The following is a 27,453-nucleotide window of genomic DNA, read 5'->3' on the forward strand; positions in this document are numbered from 1 at the left end:
GCTACGGAGACCCCCTTGGCTGTGATTGGTCAGTATTAAGAACCGCTTGCGTCAGGGGCGGGGTTGCCGTGATAAACAGGACGAACAGAATCCTTTGACCACCATTGCTGTAAGTTTTTAGAATTCATATTTCAGCTAAACAGTACATGTAAATCAGCAGCTGAATTAAAATGTGACGAGAAATGGGCAGTGTAGGTGCTGAAAATGTGCGTATTTTATTGATGAAACGGCTAATTTGTAAATTTGCTCCGACTTCTCGATAACCTAGGTAAATAAATATACCAATCAGGTGTAAGCACTATAAAAAGGCAACAGGTCAGTGTTCCTGTCCTCGTAAAAAATGGAAGGCAATGTTGCAGGAAGAGGAAGAGTGAGGATGAGAGGGGGAGCACGTGGAGGAAGAGTTGGAGGTAGAGGTAGAGGTGAACCTGGGGGCCGTGGAAGAATAGGGCCAAATTTACAGTATCTAATGAAATTCGAACAACATTGGTTGACCATGTTGTGAACCATGGGGCAACATTGAGAGGCTGTACAAAGAGTTCAGCCCAACTTCAGCAGATATATTGTTGCAACAGTAATTTGGACTTTGGACAGTACAGTACAGTAAAATGTAGCCTACTATATGCACTACATCATTACTTTTTTTTTGTTCCCATTCCCTGCAGTCCATGATTGAAACAATGTTCTGTATTTAATTTGGGGTCAGGTGGCTGAGCGGTTAGGGAATCGGGCTATTAATGCAAAATGTGTGCAAAATTAGTGCAAAATGACGTTTTGTCCTTGGGCACTTCATCCTACTTGTCTCGGGAAGAATGTCCCTGTAAGGCCCTGATAAGAGCGTCTGCTAAATGATTAAATGTAAATGTAAATTTTATGAATACTTTCATTCGTCTCCACAAATGCATTTGTTGTGTTTACAGTATGTATAGCCTACTATACAGTATTCAATTTGAAATATGTTCAGATTTTCTGCACAAAATGCAACCTTTACGTAGACAATGTGATGAAATACAGTAAATATTTTCATCAGTGTGCAGTACTGGGTGGTATTCGTCGTAGCTCGCTAAGCGGTTTAGCGAGCTAATTTTCAGGCTAAGATAAAAAACGCCCCTCTTTTTGGTTCGTGGAAGCAACTTTCGATAAATCACCATAGTAACATATCAATTAGCACTAACCTGCTCCAGAGCAGGCTAACGTAAGTGTAGCTGGATAAGCTTGCCACACCCCCGGAAAATAACATGGCAGCTCCCTTTTTGAGAGACCCAGTTGACCAAGGAGCTATATTTTAGTTCGATTAGCTTTCCATACCAATAGAGTTCTTCGCGATTGCCAAGATCCTTTATTTCACACGGATGAGTTCTTGTTTGAGCGATATCAATTCAGCCGACAAGGACTCATTTATTTGCAAGACCTTCTCGGGCCGTACATTGCAAATATATCACACGCCGCAGCAAGCTTTATGCTTTATTATGAGTTTATGCTGCTGTATGTGAATATGTAACGCTATGTTTTACGAAATGTCTTGTCTTATCTGTTGTGCCTGTGCTTTTTATATGTTTCACTGTGGGAGAGTGGGAAACGTCATATCGATTCCTTTTTATGTCTTGACATGTGAAGAATTGACAATAAAGCTACTTGAAACTTTAACTGTGCTTCAGACTGCATAGCCTTGAGTTTTTTTGCGTCAGGTAGGCTATAGGCTACATTTTTATACAGTATAGGCGATGCAGAAAACATTGGCAAAGCCGCAGCATGCGTTGCTGTAAGAAAAGTGTACTTGGCGCTTAACCAGCTGATGAATCAATTCATCATATTCCCTGGCCATGTCCCAGTCAATGACATCAAAGAGGGATTTACACATATGCCTACATGCATATACACATATATAGTACATGATATAAGCGCAGTAGCTTACATATATCCTCATAATTGTCTATGAATTCGTATCAATTAGATACTCCTTGGCCTTGTTTTTATTTAGCCTACTTATTCTGAAAGAGTTGAGATCATTATTTTCGCTAGCAAGATCTCATTCGATTATTAATTTCCATTAAGCCTATACCAGCAGGCACAATTAAAGAAATGTGATCTGATTGATTGGGGTAATGAGGCACTTAAGATGAGCCTATACATTTCCCCAAAACTTTCGCATTTAGCTTATCGGCAGCTGCTTGTCTTGCTCTGGCAGCGGTGGCGGTGTTTGACTTAGCCATGATAATATGCTTATTGTCTAGAGACTCATTATAATAGTTTGCTCGGATGGCGAGAATAGCCTATCACCGCTCTCTCTTTCGTCTTTTCCGCCATCATACCGTTAGAAAATCACGGTTTTGGTGATCGACCTTTCCTGCCTTTTGAAGTAGGACGTGCACGTGCAATTTCCCTGATAAGTTTAGCCTGATTGAAATTAACCACATGATTTGGATGCGGATCAGCCGTTGACGAACCGATATTTGCTGTTCTCACTCATCTCGCTAATGTTAACGGGCTAAAGGGACAATTGATTAACTTAGCTTCAACCCTTACGACGAACGGGGCCCTGATCTTGTGTTGTTGTGTTTGGTCAACATTTTTTTTTTTTAGGCATTTAGCAGACGCTCTTATCCAGAGCGACTTACAGTAAGTACAGGGACATTCCCCCTGAGGCAAATAGGGTGAAGTGCCTTGCCTAAGGACACAACGTCATTTTGCACGTCCGGGAATCGAACTGGCAACCTTCAGATTACTAGCCCGCTTCCCTCACCGCTCAGCCACCTGACTACATATTCATGTACTTTACCCACTCAACTGTAACAATATATCTGACAAAATCAGGCAGGTTACATCATTAGAAAAGAATAGTTAACGTGTTTTAAATTGAAGATTGATTCAAACAGAGTCAAATTGTATGAACCATGTGTGGCATACGGTGACAGAATAGTTTTTTTCTAAATGATTGTATAGTTTGAACGAAGTGTTTCATTTAGCAAAAGATTGGAGGTGTTCTGCTACTTGTGTGTCTGGTTGTGTGAATCGTGTGCTGTGATTTGACAAAGTGAGTTGTTTTCAAAATTGTGCTTAAGCAATCTGAAAAACTGTAGGGGTTGTAGGACTGAGAGATGAAAGTGTGACCTTTGAACCCTAACACCATTTTATATAACACTCATCTAATAAAAGTAAGACCAGATTCTGAGGGGTGGATCTTCCTAAATATTTTTCAGTATATATTTTTTGAGTTCTTTATTGAGAGGGACAATGCACATTAATCAACATGAGCACAGAGTTGAACATGTAAATGTGCCAGATTTAGCCATACAGGCTAATTTTCATCTGCAGTCCCTAGCAGGTTAATGGCTTAAAACAATAGATAAGTTACGACAATAACAACAACATAAAACAAGAAACACATAGGCACAGCCACTATTCCAGGTCATGACAGGTGGCCAGTTAATGGCATGAGAAAAACATAAAAAGGAGCATATATAGTAGACACAGGTAAAAGTGGATAGACACACATTAGAACACAGAAGAAAATCATAGCATTAATGTATAACTTTGAGGCCTCTGTGGTTAAATTATTCCTAATGTGTCTGAAATTCACCAAATTAAATTTGATTCTGTTTACAACCTTTTTGACCTGTGTTTTAAATGTAAGTTGTGAATTGTCGTGAAAAATATTCTGTTTTCAACCAATATCCAAAGTTTGAAACAGCACTGAAACTCAACTAAGTTTGAAGCAAAGTGTTTATTAGAATTCAGAGTGACAGAGATTCCAACAAACGTGAGCAAGATCCCATGAGACAAAAATATTTCTCCGGACATTCATATATATGATACTTATATATCAAAACCTTATCATATTCAGTAATTTTGCTATTGGTACAATAGTTTGTCACAGATGCATTATGCATTTCTCATACTATTGGTCTCTTACCCTCGGGGCTTCAGATTACTACTAAATTAACTTAAATATATATTTATTCCATTTTTTAGGCCTGCTCTGACCTTGAAGGCCAGCTGCACTGGGCACAGGGTCGTAAAATTACCACATGATAGCTGGGCTTTGTAGTTTTCTAATGGAAAAAGCCTACATAGATAGCCTTCTCTACTTTGGGCTATACATATTAGTGGCAATACTAATAAGTCAACAGCTTTGCATTTGTTTTTCAGTAATATAGCATATAAAAAGGTAAATGGACTGCATTTATATAGCGCTTTTCTACCTTAGCGGCACTCAAAGCGCTTTACAATGTTTGCCTCTCATTCACCCATTCATACTCTCACTCACACATACCGACGGCAGCGAGCTACCATGCAAGGCGCCGGCCTGCCAATCGGGAGCAACTTGGGGTTCAGAGTCTTGCTCAAGGATACTTCGGCACATGACCTAGGAGGAGTCGGGGATCGAACCGCCAACCTTGCGATTAACAGACAACCCTCTCTACCTCCTGAGCCACAGCCGCCCCACATATAAAAGTAAAAAGGTGATTAAGAGGTTCATTTTCAATCATATAATCCATAATCATTCTCTATCTTCATAATTACAACAGTGTGATGTTTTTTCTGAAACAGAATCTATTATTATTCCCAGATATTCGAACTCTCGAACCACTGAAAGTCTCTTCCCTGCTACTGTAACATCTGGATCTGAATCTCTATTTGCAGATTTCGAAAAAAACATACATGTTGTTTTATCAGCATTAAGGTGGAGACACGAGTTTGCTAACCAAATGGAAGCTGATAACTCTTCTACAGCTTGCATCTTGTTTGAAGCATGTAGATAAATAACAGTGTCATCAGCATACATCTGACAGGTGACAGTAGGTGGACAGACCTCAGGTAGATAATTTATATATAAACTAAATAACAGGGGACCCAATATGGAACCTTGGGGTACACCCACATGAATATCAGTTATTTCGGAAATGTTATTATCTATACGAACACATTGTTTTGTGTCTGTAAGGTATGATTTGATCCATTTAATGACATCAGGTGAAAATGTTTACGGTACTTTGATAACTTCTTAATTAAAACCTCATGATTAACCAAATCCAAAGCTTTCTTTAAATCAAGAAAAACAGCTCCGACCACTCCACACTTATCCAGTTTAGCCTTTAGATTTTCCAACAGAAAACCATTAGCCGTTTCCATAGAATGGTGTTTTCTAAATCCAAATTGCATAGGATGTAATGGGAAGGAGCTTGCATTTAAATACATGTTGTAATCTGTTCAGATATCCATTTTTCTGCAATTTTGGAAACTGCATGAAGAATGCTAATCAGTCGATAGTTGCTGATGACACTTTGATTAAAATATTGTAAAAAGATATGATCACCAATACAGATGATGTAGTGACCCCAGCACCACCATTCTGAAAGATGCTTATTTTGACAAATGTGAGACCAGAAAGGGGGATATGGAAACAAATCAGTGACAATGTTTTGAAAAAAAAAAGAAAGCTTCTGCTCAGAAATTCAAGTACAACAAAATAGCTAATAGACTGAGAGAAATGAGCTGTGCATAATGATCTGGTCTTCAATATTAGAAACTGCAAGTGGCAGCTCGGATCTAAGATGGATTCGAGAGACCGCAGATAGAGTGCTGCTAGTTTGGTTTGTTAAACGTTTTAGATCAACACTTGTATTATGGTTTTTGTTGATTTTATGTAAAGCACTTTGAGCTGCAATTCTTGTATGAAAAGTGCTATATAAATAAAGTCTTACTTACTTACTTAAAAATATATATATTTCCATATCCTTGTGGGATCATTTGTTCAATAAAACGTTCCAATGTGAAGAGACAACGACGCTGAAATTCGTCTTGTGGACGTCAGTATTTAATCATTGCATCGTGACCTTTATTTTGAAGGTTTATTTAGGGTTGCTCATTGTCGCTGCCTTCACCATATGGGGCGGGATCTATAGTTTTGAAAGGATAGTGAAGTATTCTGCCTTTTAGGTCAAAATCTTTTAGGGGGTGGTCTGGAAAGGAGTTCCCGATTTGAGGTCTCTCTAGCTAATACTAGTACAGAAAGCAAATATTAATTAGATAATCTCTACTTAAGGAACTTCACAACCGATCTAGCTAGCTAATATTGTAGAATATGTCCTGGATGTCAGAGTTACAATATTCGTCTTAATTTTGCCTCGCCGTTAAGGCAAAACAAAGACATTTGCATTACAGTTTGAAAAAAACATTATTATAAATCTCTCTTAAAATTAGTTTGTCGACTATTAAGTTTTTAATAGTTGCTTTTTTGTATGCGAAAAATATCTGACTGGTAACAGGTACAACCAACTGTATAAAGCGGAATATACTCGGACAATATTGACACTGCTGAAAATAAGGTAGGCTATGAGTTTGTTATTAATTAAACTTGGATTTAACGATTTTAATTTCCTTTAGGACATTTGTCGACCTGTGTATGTTTAAAGCCTATTTTCATTAGCCAAGGCTTTTGGTAAGACATTTATTATAATCAATATTGAAGAATATAAGAATACTTATAAAGGGTTCTCTGTTGTAAAGAGTACTTTGTACGGTAGGCCTACGTGCTGGGCTGTGGTATTATGCGTTGTGCTCACTGCATTAGTTTAAGAGTACAGTAGATCCACATTGATAGCAGTCACTATGTGACACTAAACCTAAATAATTGAAACATACTGAATATGATGACACATTCACCATGTTATATTATTAGTAGTATATGCCATGAATGATTTACTTCCTTTACCTTGTTATATGTGTTCAGTGATGGGCTCTCGTATTAAGTGACAACCCATCCTGTTAAGCTGTAATGTATGTGAATGTGGCTGTCTTATTCATGCCTTGTGTGCTTTTGAATGGAAGGCATATTCTGTACGATGCCATGAAGACAACTTTAGTCTTGTAATTTCTCTTGGGCTGTCTGAGTTTGTAGACTGCCCAGAAGCCTACGTGTTTTGAATGATAGACCATTGCTGGCCAAAGTTCTCCCTCAATTGAGTGAGCAAGACTGAAATGTTTCTGAAAATGGAGAGTGAGCAGTTGTGGATGTGTTATTGAAGGCACCTGTGAAAAGGAAAGAGTCGAAAGTGGGAGAATGTCTAGGGGAACAGAACAAGCACAATGGTGTAATGGTTTGGGGACTTAATGAACAACCTAAGCCTGTAATTTTTCCACAGAAATTAGAGAAAGTATCTGTCGTTTTGTAATCAAAACATCTGCTTGCAAATGCATGCAAACAGCTTGGAGGTGTGTACACTTGTTTGTGAAGGTAGTGAAAGTGGATATAGGCCAAAATGTTTTTTGTTGTGTACTTAGCTTCAGGACACCTTATGCCTGAGCTTGTTCTTTATATGTTATATAGTTTGTAATGGCATTTCAAGTATCATTGATGACTTGCAATAGAGAAGTCTGTCAAAATAAGCAACAAGTCCTCCTCATATCACACACCACCATCGGTTGGAGTTGTGCAAGAATGGTGAAGAATGTTGATGTCTGTCTCAGATGTCGCTCAGTCTCTCTCTCTCCCTCTCTTTTTCTCACACACACACACACACACACACACACACACACACACACACACACACACACACACACACACACACACACACACACACACACACACACACACACACACACACACACACACACACACACACACACACACACACAAACGCACACCCACACACAAACTCATGAAGATAGTGCCCCAAAGCAAATATGCAGGCTTGTGGATAATAGCTCTGGCAGCAAAACAAGTCCTAGCAGGCAGTAACTTTGTTGCTCCTAAATGCCTTTTTCATGGTCAGAACAGGTCATAGATGAATTCAAGAATGTATTAGAGCAGGGGTGTCAAACTCATTTTAGTTCAGGGGCCACATACTGCCCACTTTGATCTCAGGTGGGCCAGACCAGTAAAATCATAGTATAATAACGCATACATAACTACAATATTTGTCTATGTTTAAGTCATTGGTGAAGGATTTTTTTGAAGATAACCCCTATTTTAAGGTCTTTCTACAATAAACTAGAAACTTAAAGACCAAAAACTCAGACATCAGCCCACTGTTTATCTGCCTGGGCTCTCCTCTGCTGATTCCCTTGCTTTTGACGCGTTTGACGTCAAACGTGTCACAAAGAAAGCAGCGAGCACTGCTGCCTGTGGCATTGAGCGCTTCTGCCCCTGTATTAGAGGATCTCCTGTCGTTGGGCAATTCTGAGTAGTTGTTCTGAAAGTGTTTTCATTCAGGTGATCACATAGGGCCAAACTTGAGTGCTGTTGGGTGTCTATGCAAGTGTCATGATACAATGGAGGAGAGAAGATTGGTAAAGGAATGGTGTATTGTTTGATGCATCCACCCAACTCAAAAACAAGTATTTTGTTGCCTGTGGTGTGTATAACGTTGTAATAATGTCTATTAATTGATCGATGATAAACACAGAGGCTAAATAAAGCCTTTCTGGTATTGTTTAACGGTAATAACTTTAGTTTCTGTGTGCTGGGTGACAAAACTTTTTTTTACTAGCAGTACTGTTACCCCTAATTGAACATTTTAGGGGCACAGGCAGAAGATTTAGGTCCGCACACCTTAAATCGACCTAAAACACAATTCACATTTCCCCCATTTTAAATGTATTACTGATAATGTGCTCTTTTAGTTCACAGTAGGGCTATGCGATATGACCAAAATCTCATATCCTGATATAGATTCTTTCATATCCCGTTAACGATACATATCACAATATGGAAGATTTTCTTTAAATTCAATGAATAAATAGTTTATATACATTGACCACATGCAGAGGCCAGTTTCTTATCAAAAAAACATGTACTCAACAAATAAAAAGTACTTCGGCGAGCACAACCATTGTTCTGTCACATATTTATAATTTTTTATAATAAATATGTTTTGTTATTTTGGATACTTGTTATTATTAATTTTCCTCCCCCCTTTTTTGCTCGCTAACTAGTTTCACACCGTTTAAGCTAGAAACACCGTTCAAACTTTATTTGATAAAGTCTGAACTGTTCTAGTGTGCTATTACTTTTCTCACTGATAAGTTTTTAATATATTAAAGGGGTCATTGATTGCAGAACCGAATTTACCTTGTCACAGTTGAATAACGACAGTTCAGTGGATAAAATGGACATACAGTGAACCTCAAAGTCCATTGACACCTCTTTCCTATGCAAATCTCACAATTAAAAAATGTAGCTGTAAAACGGTAGGTTTTGAAAAAGCCACCGAACTGACGTCAGTTCGGTGGCTTTTTCACCTTTTCCACCTTTTTTGGATCTGCCAGAGCCTCTGGTCTGTATCTTGGTCACGCCCCCAAATTTGCTGCGCACTGCTCTGTGTACTTCCACAGAATTACAAAGAGGAACGTTTTTCTAGCATATTGAAAATGGACTATGTTGGTAAATGCAGTGTTCCAGACTGCACAGGGAATGCTGACATTTTTTATAATCTTCCCAAGGAACCAGACACTCGACAGGCATGGCTTATGTTTTTCTATGAGAAAATCCTTGTGAAGTTCGACACTCATTTATTCATTTGCTTGAACCATTTCACCAAAGACAGTTTTGAATGAAAACCTTGGACAATTTAAAGAAGGATTTGCTAAGCCGCTGTTACATTTACATTTAGTCATTTAGCAGACGCTCTTATCCAGAGCGACTTACAGTAAGTACAGGGACATTCCCCCCGCAGCAAGTAGGGTGAAGTGCCTTGCCCAAGGACACAATGTCATTTTGGCATTTTCGGGGAATAGAACTGGCAACCTTCAGATTACGCTGTTGCTGAAAAGAGGTGCTGTTCCAACCTTATGCTCATCACAAACGCAAGCTATAAGTATGATTTTGTCGCAAACAGTTAGTCTATTAGCAATGCTAACGTCTCCTGTATCTAGCATAGGTACAATGCTAAATACGTTTCTAAACACATCAACATACCTTACTAATGACTCTAGCTAGACAAGCTGTAGTCAGCATTAGAAGGGAAGCTTTCGAAAAAATAGCCAGAAAACAAATAGCAGTCTAGCCTATTGCTAACGCCTGTCTAGATTATCTATTTGAAAGAACTGAGATACAGGATATGTTAGCATTGCTAATAACTGTTACCGACAAAATCATACTACAGCTTGTGGTTGTGATGAACATAATGTCGGAAAGCACCTCTTTTCAGCAACAGCTTCACAGCAAATCCTGCTTTACATTGTCCCAGGTTTTCAAAACCGTCCTTGGTGAAATGGTTCGTGCAAATGTGTCGATTGTCGAACTGCACAGGGATCTTCTACGCTTCGGTATAGACAAACATCAGCCATGCCAGTCTAGTCAATGTTAGCTAGACTCTAGCTCATCTGCTTTTTATTCATGCTGATTTGCAAGGAATGCAAGAACAGCTAGATACCGAAAACACCTAGACTGTAGGCATGTAAACTAGTTTAGCTTGCTAACGCAAGAGCATATAGAATGTGTGATGATTTAGCCTAGTTTATTGGCAATGGTGCTAACGTTATTTCATGTTCCTGACTGTGTTTCATTTAAATAAATAACCCGCGTTGTCATGTAAATCTACAATTCAAGATGCATGTTTGTTCAGATCTATTTTTCAGCAAGATAGCTAGAGCTAACTGAAGCTGAGTTGAATCACGACAGTTTGTTTGCTAAGCTGTAGTGCTAACGTTACCCACCTAGCACTAAGGCGATCCTGTTTGCTTCGACAACTGAAGTGGAAACAATTAACGTAATAATTTCAAATGATATCTAGTCAATCTGTTAAAAACAGTGTTAGATTTATTTGTATGTTTTTGTCTCAAGTCTCCACCTTCGTTGTTTCAGTGAGTGTTGTGTCTTTGCTCCGCAGCTTCACTCGTTGTAAACCAACCAATCAGCGCGCAGCTCATCTATATATTCATGAGCATACCATAAAAGGAGAAAACCTAGCTGTTTTTCCTGGGAAAATTTCACTGGATGTATCAGGGGGCATAGAACAGCACCCGGGCCATTTTCACCCCAACCAATGTTACATACCCTATTCGGAGACCTTAAGGAACAGTGTGAAATACCCCAAAAACCCAGTCAATCACCCCTTTAAAGTTTAAAATGCAAAAAAAAAATATGGGTGTCAATGGTTCGGAATTGTCAAGTCAAATTCCATTGTGACGTCATAAAGTACTGACAGAACTGTTTCTCACCGAGTCAATTTTAACACTGTTTAACACTTTCCTGCCTAAATATGAATACTTTTTCAAATAATATACCTGAACTATAATAATAGTATAATATACCATTTTGAAGACAAGAAGTAGGGCTATCTAATGATATACATATTTGTATGATTATGTAAGGCAAATCATCCTTTATCAAGACGATTTCACTAAGCCATTTTGACAAATCTTCTCCGTCTGCAATACTTTTTTATAAAACATAATTTTTAACCACTTTCAATACAATATAGTGGAAACGTTAGAGCGGGTGGAAAAAACATAATTTTGTGGATAATTCAGAACAGCAAACAGATTTAAGATATAATATTTTGTTTAAAAGTTATGACCATTGCAGTGATGAGTGGGAAAACGCTATTCCAAGCTAGCGCGATGGCTCTCCATAACTAAAAACGGTTCTACTTTTTTCCACAATCGACCAAATTGGCCAAACAAGGTATGTACACTTAGCCTAAAGTGTACATAATCTAGCTAGATCATTTTTCTTTTAGCAAGTTTCACAGAAATCTGCAAAAATCGAGGCTCAACACTGTCATAGCTGACCGTCACGAACAGCCAAACCGGGGTCACGAAAGTGTTTCCTGCAGCTGGCTTTAGTCCTACGAACAAATGCTTCGTAACTGAAAGGTTATTACTTTTAATTGACGATATTGAACACAGATGTTAAGTAACTTGTCTTTACTCTAAATATCTTCTCCGTTTTCAATTTGAGGCAGTAAATCTAACACAGTAGGAAATGTCCCACGACATCCGGTGGCTCCGCTTTGACTAATAAATATGTTTTCTCAGTCCACCATACTACATAAGACAACCTAATTTTCGAGCACTTTCAATACAAGATACAGGCAATGTTATATATGAAATATAGCTTTTAACCATTTTAAATGTATGAAAATAAATAATTCAGAAATAAACATAAATTTGTTATGGGGCAGCTTCTCCACACAGGGCTATATCGCATTTTGCGTTGTTACTGACAATGATCGCTACCAGTGAGCTTTTTATAATGAGCAATTTTCCCCTAAATAAATGTCAAGCCTATTTACGTTTTTGGGGGCATATTTTCAGTTAGTAGATGGTACTGTTTGAATCGCGATTCCATCTGAGATAGGCCTACTGCCAGTGACAACGTCGTTGTTAGAAGCTTCAAAGGGGGTTCTTTATTAATGAATGAATGCAATATGAGTAGGCTAAATGCCTGAAAATATCACAAGAAGGGAAAAACTTAAAAGGACGTTTAAGTCATAGAGATTATGACAATTTTTACACCGGTCTGCCAAATGTATTCGTTTAGTTTCAACTATGAGGCTATATAGCCGATCACCATTCCATCTTGCAGGGGAAATGAGAAGACAACTATTTCATTCTACACTTCACTCTTAGTATTTAGAGTTGTAAATGAGCAGCAAAAGAATGATGCTTTTAAATCTAGGTAATCTTTATAAATAATAAGTATGCATTTTTATATAAAATATACAGGAATATCAGTTGTAAACTGAAATGTAATCTGTGCGACCTCAAAATATATTTGGTGTAGCAGACTACTTGTACATAATTCACTGGACAGTTTCAAGTGGACACTTCACCTTTAAGGTCTGGGGTGTGTGTGCGTCCTTGAGAACTGTAAGTCGTATAACTTATGTTGTCAGTTCATTTAAGCCTGTTATTGTATTAGTCTATAGTTCTTGCAAATTTAAATTAAGTTAGCTGTTGATTTTTGTTGTTTGTATTCTTCCCCTGCTAGCTAAATTGCACTTCTGTTGATTCGATAGCGATTGCTGCCCTTGCTCACGTTTGTATTTTAGGTGCATTATTATGCTGAAGTAGTTTTAATTAATAAATAGTGGGTTTATTGTTATTATTTGCTACAGAATGCTTAGCCTATCAAGATCAAATGAAGCAGACAGTGTAAGCTACATGCTTCAGAGTGGCCTACCTTAATCGATAGGCTAGGCTACTGACCATTTACAATAAGTTGTTACGTCAATTATTAATTGGCAGCATTGATGCCATTTAGAGCATACTTTATGAGTGTAAGGTGTCTTTAAGTAGCCAAACTTTATTGCTTTAGGGGAAATAGGACGAAAATATGTGCAATATTACATTAGCTATTAGACTTTTACATTAACCTGCTCCGAAATATAGGGTTAGGGTTAGAAATTAGTTGTGCGAGTGCAAATAGCTGTGTTTGACATTAGCTGTGTTCATCTTCATGCAGTGCCGGCGGCGCCGCCTGCAGCTGGCTGACTTGAAGCAGTGAATGCTGGTTAGACTTTTTGTCCGACTTGAGACTGCGCCGAGGCTAGGTCACTGTGACGTATGCAATCAAAGTACCGTGAGATCGATTCGAGAACTACCGGCTCTAGGGGTGGAACGGTACAAGTATTCGTACCGAACTGTACGGTACGGGCGTCACGGTTCGGTGCATGAAATTACACGGACAATACACAGTATAAAAATAAATAAAACTTGCGTGCAAATTAATTAATGTAATGCGGAACTACTGTTAGATACTTGTGTTCTTTCGGGACATCTAATCTGTAGCTCTGAAGCTCTGATTGGCGCCGCTGTGAGTCAGAGATAGAATTTTCTTTTTGAAAAAGCAGTCCTTTTACGACAAGCGAAAAACTCACTTGCGCACTTCGATCCTGTATTCTTCAACATGTACAGTAGGCTACCAGTCAAAAGTTTGGACAAATTTTCCCATTTAAGTGCCTAGCCTCTTACTGACATCACTGCACATCACTGGTTGTGGGGTATGTGACTGGAAATACATCTAATATGCCAGGGCTCCAGACTGCGACCAAATGGTCGCATTTTGCACTTTTGCCTTGCAAAAGTGCTAAACCCCCTTGCTAATAAATCCCTAATTTCACTGGATAACAATTAATTCATTTATGTATTATTATTTTATTTTTTATTTAATTTTTATTGAAAAGTATAGATTTCAGACAGGTATTTATCCATTTATGTATTATTGTGCAAAATATTGAATGAATGAAAAAACTAAGGACTACCAGCATCAAATGATAATAAACAATAATTGTTATTTTTTATTATTATTATTTTTAGGGGTGCTGACATGAAAAGGGTCTAAAATCGCCCCTTCTAGGAGGACTGATTGATAAATGCATCATACATTTAAGGCATAGCTAAGACTTGCATACAGTACGTAATGTCACATTACATAATGCATTTAAACTAGTGGTGGGCATAGATTATTTTTTTTAATCTAGATTAATCTCACTGTAATCTTGGCGTTAATCTAGATTAATCTATTTTATTTGAATTCCGCCGAAGGCATTCAGAATATGTGTGCTACCCAAATAATGACTAAAAGTAAGTCTTTGAGAACGGGATTCTCAAGCCAGGTGGCGCATTACATTTACATTTACATTTATTAATTTAGCAGACACTTTTATCCAAAGCGACTTCCAAGAGAGCATTAGACCAGGGGCTCATCTCCAAAATGCATCCCAAACTGCTTGAGAAAGCTGTTCTACTATGATAATTGGTGATGAAAATAAATTATGTTCAATAAGATGTACTTCTGTTTATTAGATTAGTTAGCTTGGCTGATAGAGCTGTGCTGACGGGCTTGCCTCGGTTGCACTCAAACATAGTAGTTTGACGACGACTCTTCCCCTGCGCTACATCAGTGCTTGGCCCGGCATCTTCCGCATTAGCTAAGGGATGTTTTGCGTTTAGGTTGTATTTGAGACTGGAAGAACTCCTACAGTAAACTAATTCTGCATAGCACAAGGTGCAAACAACCTTAGTCTTGTCGAGGTTTCCATTGGGAAGCTTCTTAAAAATAAATTTTCCCTGAAGCAAACCAGGCGGCTTCATAGCTGCATCCATGTTAGAGCGTTACGTTTGATGTGATAATTTCATACACAAGGCATACACACAGGTTTGAAGACTCGTTCTCGCCCCCTACAGTGCAATTCGGCTAGGTATACATCCACGCTAAAATATCAAGGTGAAAGTCATCATAGCTTGCGTAGTATAGACCCAGCTCCCAACCCAACTTTGAGAATAGATTAACGGCAATATTTTTTTTATCGCCCGATAAGAGTCTCACTGCGTTAACCCCGATAACGGCCCACCACTAATTTAAACTCAAGCTTGTGTGGTGCGTCGCTGTATATCAGTTGTAAAAATGACCCATCTGCAACCGACGTAAGCACACCCCACAATTTCACCAGAAATTGTACCCTCTCTAGTCTAATTAATAATTGCATTGCAGGTCAATTTTAAAGGTGTGCCCCTAAATTTTCTGTTTGCGCTCCTAAAATTTTCAGTCAGGGGCTACGGTGCTCCTAGTAAAAAAAGTTAGTCTGGAGCCCTGCATGCTAACACATATAACGCATCTGGCGTGTGCTAAATGACTAAAAATATCCGACGCCATCACCCAGGTGTGCCAATTACTGGAACGAGACAAAAAACTTTTTTCAACTTCTCCCTTCATTGCTTAACCTGCCATTAGATACACATACAAATAGGGCCAAATAAATTACTGACGCAATCGGAATTTACATCATCTTCAATGCGCCGTATTCACTCGTAGAGGAACCTGGTTTGTTTTGCTTTTCCCTCCGTTGTACGGAACTCGTACCGAACCGTGATGTCTGAACCGCGGTATGAACCGAACCGTGACTTCAATGTACAGTTCCACCCCTAGCCGGCTGTGTAGCCGAGTGCATTTTCTCGAGAGCAACTGCACAGGTTCTACATTTACATTTAGTCATTTAGCAGATGCTCTTATCCATTCACTTGCTTGCAGCAAACTCAAAATAATAAGTATGCAGAATAACAATAGTGTTTTTGCTTGCAGCAAACACACTAATAAATATATATGTGAGAGAACAAAGGTTGTGCCCTTGCCGAAGGCAAAGCACACCCAATAATAATAAGAAAAGTAGAAACACTTAAGTGGCTCCGCAGCTTTGCTGCTTGGCCACCAATAATAATACTACTAACAAATACAATAGGTGCCCCCTAATAATCAGAATCAGAATCAGAATCAGAAAGGGATTTATTCGCCATGAAAGTTTGCACAGACAAGGAATTTGCTTTGGCAGGAAGGTGCATACAATAAACATATACCTAAAATTTAAATATGTGGACTAACTATACTAAGGGTACATAAACTAGCAGTACTAAGTGGGATAAATATAAGTTGCCGTAAATTACAATATAAAAATAAAAAAATACAAATATTACAAAAAATACAAATGTACAAGATACCATGTTGTGGTGCAGTGCAAAAGCAGTGTGTTTTAAGCAATAAGTCATTTGAGTCAGTGTGGTCCCTTGGCCTTGTTGAAGAGGCCAACAGCGGAAGGGAAGAAACTGTTTTTGTGGCGTGAGGTATTGGTCCTGATGGACCGCAGCCTTCTGCCGGAGGGGAGTGACTGAAACAGGGAGTGTCCAGGGTGGGAGGAGTCGGCCACAATCTTCCTCGCTCGCCTCAGGGTCCTCGAGGTGTGCAGGTCCTCGAGGGTAGGCAGATTGCAGCCAATCACCTTCTCAGCAGTACGGATGATACGCTGCAGTCTGCTCTTGTCCTTGGCAGTGGCAGCAGCGTACCAGACGGTGATGGAGGAGGTGAGGATGGACTCAATGATGGCTGAGTAGAAGTGCACCATCATTGTCTTTGGCAGGTTGAACTTCTTCAGCTGCCGAAGGAAGTACATCCTCTGTTGTGCTTTCTTGATGAGGGAGCTGATGTTCAGTTCCCACTTGAGGTCCTGGGAGAGGATAGTGCCCAGGAAGCGGAAGGACTCCACAGTGTTGACTGGGGAGTCACACAGGGTGATGGGGGTGAGTGGGGCTGTGTTCCTCCTGAAGTCCACAACCATCTCCACTGTCTTAAGAGCATTGAGCTCTAAGTTGTTCTGGCTGCACCAGGTCACCAGGTTGGCCGCTTCCCACCTATAATCAGACTCGTCTCCACCAGAGATGAGCCCAATAAGGGTGGTGTCGTCCGCAAACTTCAGGAGTTTGACGGACGGATGACTGGAGGTGCAACTGTTGGTGTACAGGGAGAAGAGCAGAGGAGAAAGGACGCAGCCCTGAGGTGATCCGGTGCTGATGGACCGGGAGTCAGAGACTTGTGTTCCCAGCTTAACGCACTGCTTCCTGTCAGACAGGAAGTCTGTGATCCACCTGCAGGTGGAATCAGGCACGTTCAGCTGGGAGAGCTTGTCCTGAAGCAGGGCGGGGATGATGGTGTTGAAGGCAGAGCTGAAGTCCACAAACAGGATCCTGGCATAGGATGCTGGGGAGTCCAGGTGCTGTAGGGTGAAGTGGAGGGCCATGTTAACTGCATCGTCCACAGACCTGTTGGCTCTGTAGGCAAACTGCAGGGGGTCCAGTAGAGGGTCAGTGATGGATTTAAGGTGTGCCAGCACCAGGCGCTCGAAAGACTTCATTACCACAGAGGTCAGGGCGACGGGTCTGTAGTCATTATGTCCTGTTGGCCTTGGCTTTTTGGGCACAGGGATGATGGTGGAGGACTTGAGACAGGCTGGCACATGGCATGTCTCAAGGGAGGTGTTAAAGATGTGGGTAAACACCGGAGACAGCTGGTCAGCGCAGTGCTTGAGGGTGGCTGGAGAGACAGAGTCCGGCCCAGCTGCTTTGCGGGGGTTCTGCCTCTTGAAAAGTCTGTTAACTTCACCCTCCTGAATGGAGAGAGTCGTCACTGTAGAGGGGGGGAGGTGGGAGGCCTCCTGGGTGGGAAGGGGTAGTTCAAGACTGTCCAATTGTCTTTCAAATCTGCAGTAGAACTCATTCAGGTCGTTGGCCAGGCGGGAGTCGTTAGTGGAGTGGGGGGCTCTGGGCTTGTAGTTGGTAATTTGCCTGAGCCCTCTCCAGACAGAAGCAGAGTCGTTTGCAGAGAATTGGTGTTTTAGCCTCTCTGAGTACAGTCGTTTAGCCTCCCTCACCGCCTTGCTAAACCTGTTCTTTGACTCCTTGAAACTGTCTTTGTCCCCACTCCTAAACGCGGCCTCTTTCTCTGACCTCAACCTTCTGAGTTTAGCTGTAAACCAGGGTTTGTCGTTGTTGTAGCTTACCCTGGTGCGTGTTGGTATACAGCAGTCCTCACAGAAGCTGATGTATGATGTCACAGCCTCTGTGAGCTCATCCAGACTATTGGTAGCAGTCGTGAACATGTCCCAGTCAGTGCAGTCCAAGCACGCCCGCAGATCCTCCATAGCTTCACTGGTCCACTGTTTTGATGTCCTCACAGCAGGCTTACAGCGCTTTAGCTTCTGCCTGTATGCAGGAATCAGGTGGACCATGGCGTGGTCAGAGTGACCCAGTGCTGCTCGGGGGACCGCATGGTATGCTTTGCTGATTGTAGAGTAGCAGTGATCCAGGGTGTTTCCTTCTCTGGTAGGGCATTTGATGAATTGTCTATATTTTGGGAGTTCTTGAGTGAGATTGCCTTTGTTAAAGTCGCCTAGCACAATAACCAAGGAATCCGGATTTTCATGCTCCACACTCAGTATCTGGCTGGCGAGCACACGTTGAGCCTCGTTAACGCTAGCCTGCGGAGGCATGTAGACGCCAACCAGAATGAATGATGCAAACTCTCGTGGCGAGTAAAAAGATCTACAGTTAATAAAAAATGATTCCAGATCAGGAGAACAGTGCTGCAGAATCACTGTCACATCTTCACACCAGCCACTGTTAATGTAAAAACAAATACCACCGCCTTTCGTTTTGCCAGAGAGCACAGGGTTACGATCCGCTCTCAGCAGTTTGAAACCTGCTAGCTGTAGCGCAGAGTCTGGGATCAGTTCACTCAGCCATGTCTCCGTAAAGCACAAAACGGAAGATGAATGAAAGTCTCTGTTTTTCCACACCAGTAGCTGAAGTTCATCCAGTTTGTTGCTCAGTGAACGCACGTTGGAGAGAAATATCCCCGGTAACGCTGTGCGTGCCCCACGCCGACGGAGTCGCACCAGAGCACCGGCTCGTTTGCCTCTCCTACGGCGCTTCGCTGCTAGGACAAAGCCGAGGGTGGCTTTGACTATAATTCCAACTAATTCCGCCGCTGGAAGCAGAAAAGTGGGAAATAAATCCACAGGAGTTGTAGTCCTGATGTTTAGAAGTACTTCTCTAGTTAGAGAACCCCGGAAATCTTGGCAGAACACTGAATTAACAGACAAAACAAGACAAAAAAGAGCGCACCTAACGACCGAGGCAGCCATCATCGGCGCCACCTACAAAGAGATGAATAGAAAAGGTAGAAACACTTAAGGTGGCTTCGCAGCTTCGCTGCTTGGCCACCAATTAATACATAAAACACTCAGAGACTGCAGGTAGGTCTGTTCTGATATCTTCAATTGATTTAGCTAGTGTTGCTGTTGTTGCTAAATTCGCTAAATTCGAGGGGGCGGAGATTCAGCTCCTTCAGGCGAGACGCCCCCCCCAGTCTCAAGCAGAGAAGACTTCTGAATTTCTCACGATTTCAAAACCTAATTTAACATACTTGTCCGTGTTTTTTTTTCATTCAAATTTGGATGGGTAGTTAACAACATTCTTCTGTGGTGTGATGAACTTAAAACTCATTTTCAATTCTACTTTACAGGATCTTTAAAGGTCTGTTTCAACCGCTATTGTCTCACTCCCTGACAGTGCATCATATCCTCTTTCATGAAGCTTGATTAATAGCGTGTCGTACTGTCCATAAACCTCTCTCTCTCAGTGATGGAGGGTCTGGCAGTGCAAATAGTAACTCAAATTGTACCTCTGTTGATGCATATATACAGCTAGCTTACATTTACATTTATTCATGACTTCCAAGAGAGAGCTTTAAAAAGTGCATAGGTCACTGATCATAACAACAAGATAGCCACAAAAACATTGCGAGTACCCAAAACATGAAGCACACATTGTGAACAACCAAAGTAAGTGCCAAAGGGAAGAACCATAAGAGCATGTAGTTAAACAAGTTACAATTAAACAACATGAAGCGCTATAAGTGCAAGTGTACCTGTGGAAAAAACAAGCAACAATAATAAAAACAATATATCACAGCGAGTACAAAAATTTTAAATCAGTTACCACTAACCACAAGAGCAACAAGTCTCTAAGCAAGAGTCATTGTGATCCTTGAGGAGACTAACATCGGGTCAAGCGAACCATTCCTAAGTACCGTTGTACTCCCGGAACAAGTGTGTCTTGAGCCTTTTCTTGAAGGTGGAGAGACAGTCAGTGTCTCTGATGGAGGTGGGGAGTTGATTCCACCACTGGGGGGCCAGACAGGAGAAGAGCTTGTGTTGGGACCGGGCGGTCTTGAGCAGTGGGACCACCAGGCAGTTGTCTGAAGAAGACCGTAGGTGACGAGCTAGCTCCAGTATTTGTGAAGTTTGGAATAATAAAATGAATTTCAAAGAAAAATCTATCAAATGTTTAGACTTTATAAACGTAACTTTAGAAAATGCCATGATCAAAAAACATAGAGAGGAAGTAAAAGAATCAAGTAATTACATTACATTTAGTCATTTAGCAGATGCTCTTATCCAGAGCGACTTACAGTAAGTACAGGGACATTCTCCCCGAGGCAAGTAGGGTGAAGTGCCTTGCCCAAGGACACAACGGCATTTGGCATGGACGGGAATCGAACCAAGTCCCTCTCGCGCTAACCACAGTAGGTCACAAGTCTCCAGATTTCTTCAAAGAATACATGTCCACACAAGAGCAGAGAAAAGAAGCCTGGAAACAAAAATGTGAATAGGTCAAAATAGAAAGTGCAAAAGGTAACACTAACCCTAGCCCTTCAATGGGAAAACAAGGCTTGATGTAACAAATGGTGTGATTCACAAATGTCTTATTGGCTTAGATCCCTGCCACACTTCATCCTGATGCAAAGATAAGAACCATATTTCCAGTAAAAAACAAAGTAAAAAATCCAGTGATGGGCAGATTTTCTATGTACATGAAGATTGGGTCTTCGTGAGGTCAAGATGTCATACAGTGAGGCCCCTCACTGAGCGAATATAGACATGGAACGAACCCGGTCCAGACGCTTAGGAGACAGTAAGAAGTAAACATGCACAAATAGGGCTTATATGAGTTATGACATCTTCACCTGTTTGCCTGTTCTACTGTATCAATGTACTGACCACTGAGACCCTTTAAGGAAGTGATTCTGTGCATTCTATGTTTGAACATGTCCAGCTAATTTATATAAGCATGTCTTGGGAAACCAGTCATTCCCTCATGCTAACCACTCTGTCGTGGATTGGTTTCGTGATCCGAGCTCGTCTAATAAACGAAGTGAACCCTTTTCCATTGTGGTGCATTCCTTGGCCCTGCCTTCTGACAGAAAAATCATCTAACATCCAGGGATAATCTTCAACACTGTAAAATCAGTAATTTGCTATGTATTTGTGAAGTCTGAAGAGATTGGTTGCATTAAGAAATCTTGTTATCATTAAAAAGGGTTAGGGCTAGAATATTTTGGCAAGAGCCTGATCCAGCTCTTCCAGTGGGAAAACCTGGTCCCACATATGTAGATCTGCAAAAGCAGCATTCAAACAGCAAGGCCAGTAGGCTTGAAAACAAATCTAGTCTGTCCTAGATCCACAGTGAAAGTGTGTGTCGCATACATCCTATATCCGCAGTGAAAGTGTGTGCATAGCTTTCCTGTGTCCTGCAGTGTATATAAGTGTTTGAGTGTGTGTATCTATGTGTGTGTAAGAGATCAGAGTTGGTCATGTGACCACCACCAAGAGGAGACACCGCTCAGTATGGGTCATCAGCTTGTAATTCAATAATGCTCTCTGACATCTAAATGTGCTCAAGAGTGGCCTATACCGTAACTTTTTAACCAATCACTGCCCAAAAAGCTATCAGGGCAGTGCCATAGCCATACTTTTCTATGTTTTAGCCCAAAAAGTGGGAAGCCAGTGCTTCCTAATGTGAAGCCATTTGCCTGCAATTTCAGGCAAGGTTCTCGGGCATTCAACCCAAGTTGGTATTGCTCCCGAACTTGGTTAGAGTACTCAGCCAAGCTAGATGCATGTTTCTGCTTCCCCTGTCGACAATTTGGAGCCAGAAATGATAAAGCCATCACTTTCACAAGACAAGGTTTACCAATTGGAAAACGACAATGTCTATTTTACATAAAGCTAAAAAATGCCACTCAAATGAAGGCCAAAAAAGTTCGCTTGTGAGCTGCGCACGCTCGCATTAATGGTGGAAGTTCCTATCTATCATCACATCAAACCCAGAATACGTCCTAGGTTTGGGGTTAAATCCCCAATGTTTACAACATCTGGCTCTGCGCCTGATTAACACTGATCGATAAGCAGTCTAAAATATGGTAGCAATATAAAAAAGAATATGATCCCTTTCTGCAATTATGATACCCCCCAGAAATTCTCCCTGGCATCCGCCAGACACCATCTGGATAGATAGACTCTACTGGGGGGTTAGGAGCTTGAAAGGGGGATGGGTAATGCCAGGGGAGATTAACAGTTCCAGAATTAAACGTTGATGGACAATAAAAGCTTGTCCACTTAATTTTGGTTCTGATTTAAATCGGCACAGTATGGGTTGGGAAGAAAAATGAAAATAATTGAACAAAGGACTTCCTCTCATAGTGTAGCCCTTTGTGGCTAACAGTATAATTTATTTAATGAAGTTGTATTTATAGTCCCTGTATATGCAGCTATGTATCATGCCATACTGATGAGGTTGTTCACTCACATGGAAAACTAACTGGTGATGACCATTTGCAGTACTGATGACAATAATAGGCCTACTGCTTATGGTGCAGCCCTTTTTACCCCTTTTTACGACAATTTGATTGTTTTCTATTCAATTAGGCTAATTGGGGATACACAGTCAAATTATTAAGGCACGACTGATCAATTGACCAATCAGCAAATACAGGTTAATAAAATAATCTGTATACTATATGTCTTGCGTATCGTTTGAGACACACTCATGAGACCCACACAGCACACTGAAAACAATACGTACACAAAATTTGGATTGGCATTTGATGACATTTTTGTATAAACACAGGCTCACATCCCATTCAGTTTCATACTTGTAATTTATAAGTCTTAAATGTTTTGTGGTGACTACGGTAAGATCCAGAGTGTGTAGACATTGGAAATCATCCAATATAACTGCCTTCTAGATTTATAAAGATGTTTTAGTGAAGATTAGCCTCACACTAGCTCCACCTTTCCCTCTGGAAGCTCCTCCAGTAAAGCCTAGCTCCTGGTGTCACATCCTCTTCATGTTCTGTTCATATGACTGCCTGATGTGGCAACCAGTACTGCAGAGTGCTGGGGGGAAATACTGGATTCAAGAAATTGGGCAGGATTTATGGATTTCTGTAATTTATCATTGATAAGCCATTAAGCTCATGCTGATATCACAGGTGTCATTACATAGTTTGCCAGTGTTTCTTCCTCACACCCGCTCAGATTCAACCTGTTGACTCATCATCACCTCGTCTGCATGCAGCTAAGCATCTTTAATGATGCAAGCACTGCCATAAAATAGCACATTTAATCCAAGTAGGTTCAAACAAGACAAAATATGTCAGTGCTGGTGACAGAATACAGACTAATGACTCATGTAGGCCAATATCCTCCCTTCCTCTAACATTATGAAACTTATCTCCCATCACGGACAGTATAAACTGCTTCTCAGTAACTAATACATTTTCAATTTTGCAATGTTTTTCATGTTGATTAACAAGCGTGCATCAGACAAAAAGGAGCCACATTTTCAGGATCACACACCAGGGCTCTAGACTGCGACAATTTTTTGAGACCGTGCAAGTATTTTTTACTTGTGTGACCTGCAAATGTGACTTTTTATTTTTTTTTCATGTTGAAAAACGGATATTCAGCCACACAAGCGATTAGTTTCTCCTCCATCTTGAAACTGAAAGCTAGAAATGTTTACCATGGTTGCTACGTTACAAGAAACAAGAAAGTCACTCTGGATAAGAGCGTCTGCTAAATGACTAAATGTAAATGTAAGAAAACACCCCGAATGGCCATCGCTAGCGAAAATCGCTCCTCATTTGCATAAAGTTGAGAAAATCTCTACTAGAATCGCGTCGCTACCCACAATGCACCACGCAAGAGATCCGCCTGGCTCCATTGAAATGAATGGAAAGCATGTTGTCGCGTCGCTGCACACGCACCGTAACAGTGCGTTCACACTGCAGTAATGCGAATCGCTTGCCATAGCTCGCCTTCCCACAGTGCACCACACTTCGGGGCGTGTCAGACAGATTAATGCAGAGTTGTAGTTCTCTAAAGACACTGTTGTAGTTCGTATAACGTCATGGCAAAGTTTGCAGACTTGGGTTTACATACTCGCAATATCGATCAAAATACAACGTGTAGCCTGTACAACATTTTTCTTTTTTAAAGGGGTCATTGATCGCAAAACCGATTTTACCTTGTCATAGTTGAATAACGACAGTTCGTTGGGTAAATGGACATACAGTGAACCTCAAAGTCCATTGACACCTCTTTCCTATCTAAATCTCACAACTTGAAACTGCAGCTGTAAAACGATCGGTTTTGAAAAAGCTGTATTTGTGACGTCACAAATATAGCATCACCTTTGTCACGCCCCAAAAGTTACATACAGACCAGCCCTCTGGTGTTCTGGCCCAGGATCTCAGACACTAGTCTAGCGCGTGAGGTTTTGGTCCTGATGGACCGCAGCCTTCTGCCGTAGGGGAGTGGCTGAAACAGTGTGTCCAGGCTGGGAGGAGTCGGCCACAATCTTCCTTGCTCGCTCAGGGTCCTCGAGGTGTGCAAGCCCTCGAGGTTAGGCAGATTGCAGCCGATCACCTTCTCAGCAGCGCGGATACGCTGCAGTCTGCTCTTGTCCTTGGCAGTGGCAAAATTGTACCTTTGGCAGGTTGAATTTCTTCAGCTGCCGTAGGAAGAACATCCTTTGTTGTGCTTTCTTGGTGAGAGAGCTGATGTTCAGTTCCCACTTGAGGTCCTGGGCGAGGATAGTGCCCAGGAAGCGGAAGGACTCCAATGTTGACTGGGGAGTCACACAGGGTGATGGGGGTGACTGTCTTAACAGCATTGAGCTCTAAAATAACGCTTTAACATTTATGAAATTAAATAAGATACCCTCTTCATCACTCTTTTTTCTCCTTTTTCAACCGTGAGAAAATATTGCAATGCATAACAATGACAGATATACTTTTAACACTTTTTCTCACCATTTTGTTTTTAAAGCACATACCTCTTTTAAACATTTTGTAAAACCTTCTTCACTATTCAAGACATCAAAACAATTGTTTCAAATGCTTTCAGCAAACACACACATTTTCTTCAGGAAATGTACCTTTCTAGTTTATTATTATTGTTTATTTTCGCACCCCTAAGGATTATGGAGTCAAATTAGGGTCAATAATAATTTGCAGTCGCAGAAAAAGATTTGCAGTCGCAGAAAACGATTTGCATTAGCAGAAAACGATTAGCAGTTTTCTGCTTCTGCAAATCGTTTTCTGCTCCTGCTAATCGTTTTCTGCAACTGCAAATCTTTTTTTCTGCGACTGCAAATTATTATTGACCCTAATTTGACTCCATAAAGGATCCCTCAATATTTGGATTACATAGACAATGTCGGTGTCAAAAGGTTCGTCTTGGTAGCGATTGCGTTGGTTGTATTTTTACTTACGTTCCGTTGGGTGGTTTAAGTTCAAATTACGTTTTTGTGGTGAAAAGTGAAGCTAACGGTGGCTAACTTGCTAGCCACCGTTAGCTAACGTTGCTAACGTCACTACGTCAGTAATGTCACGAAAATACGCGTGACTACCTGTAGCAGAAAATTCGTTTTGCATCTGTTAACTTTGGGGATAGCTAGGCTAACTATAGCTTTACTGCAAGGCAGCTGCAGAAACGCCACAAGCAAAGAGGCCAGGGTGATAACTATTTACTCATTTTACTTTGTGATGTGAAACACAATTGTGAAATATAATGTACAATATTAGCTGATATTATTACGGAAGTAGGCCCACATCTATTTTCGGAAACGGTAGTCTACTATTTCACTGAAGTATTAGCATCATGTTGTTTAATTGTAAATTGTTTAACTACATGCTCTTATGGTTCTTCCCTTTGGCACTTACTTTGGTTGTTCACAATGTGTGCTTCATGTTTTGGCTACTCGCAATGTTTTTGTGGCTATCTTGTTGTTATTATCAGTGACCTATGCACTTTGTAAAACTTTCTCTTGGAAGTCGCTTTGGATAAAAGTGTCTGCTAAATGAATAAATGTAATGTAAATGCAGGAGCGGCGCCAGATAATTTTTAATGCAGGTGCTAAGGGTGTGCTAGATCATTGACAGGGGGAGCTGCGCAATTCTATATATTATATATAAATACTATCAGGGCCGCCTGGGCCAGAGTGGGACCCATTTTCAGCCCGGCAGTGTAATGGCCAAAGCCAGCCCATCCCCAATCAGGGGCCGAGCCATACGTTGAACAATCGGGGCTTAACCCGAACCTAGAACCTAGTCAAGGTTTTGATGCTAGGTGAAATCGGAACTTCACATGAATGTGAGCGCGCATAGCGTGCGAGCGCAATTTTTTGCATTAGTTTCTGTGCAAAATAGTTTTTTGAGCTTTCTGTAGGCTAATATAAATATTTCGTTGGACTCAAATTGTAATATTTTCTGGAAATTACAACCCAAATTTGTACCTGAAAGATTCAGGGCTTTTGAGAAAACATATTTTTCCCACCCTTGCAGGAACCTAGATTTATGAAGTGACAGATCTTTATTTTTTTACCTGTCTTTTTCAGTTCCTCCTGGCATCTTTCCCCCATCCATTTTATTCTTTTTGCATCAGTTTAATCTTGCTAACTCCACAACAATAAATGATTGTTTAGGCTTGTCTCCGTGGCAACAAACTTGGTACACGCACTTGTGTTTGAGAAAGAGAGCATGCGCGACAACTGAAAACGGCACTTTTTAATCCACGGTCTGATCATGCGCTTATTTAGATTAAAACCTAGTGTAGCCTATTAGCTTACTTATCAGTCACAGTAACTTAACACATGGTTTTATTCGGTGTGTGAAAAAAACTAAGAGAAAGCAGGCGATCTTTATGAGCGGGCAGAAAATACTTATAAATATCTATTAATTAAATAACAATTAACTCCCAGTTGTCAGTATTTTTTTTACTAAATTATATCAGTATTGAAGGATACAAATTCTATGTGTCTATTCCAATATGT

The 27,453-nt window shown here is 40.6% G+C and overlaps 1 protein-coding gene across 1 annotated transcript in view; it reads left to right on the forward strand.

The window, feature by feature from the left end:
• The first annotated feature begins 5,969 nt into the window (after nt 1–5,969).
• Nucleotides 5,970–27,453, forward strand: part of svild (supervillin d) — a 115,437-nt gene continuing 93,953 nt past the window's right edge. The window contains exon 1 of the mRNA XM_067244788.1: nt 5,970–6,329. The gene's annotated coding sequence lies outside the window, so the exon portion shown is untranslated. The remainder of the gene's footprint in view (nt 6,330–27,453) is intronic.

Source organism: Osmerus mordax, chromosome 10 (assembly GCF_038355195.1).
Source record: "Osmerus mordax isolate fOsmMor3 chromosome 10, fOsmMor3.pri, whole genome shotgun sequence".
In the NCBI taxonomy this organism is placed as follows: Eukaryota; Metazoa; Chordata; class Actinopteri; order Osmeriformes; family Osmeridae; genus Osmerus; species Osmerus mordax.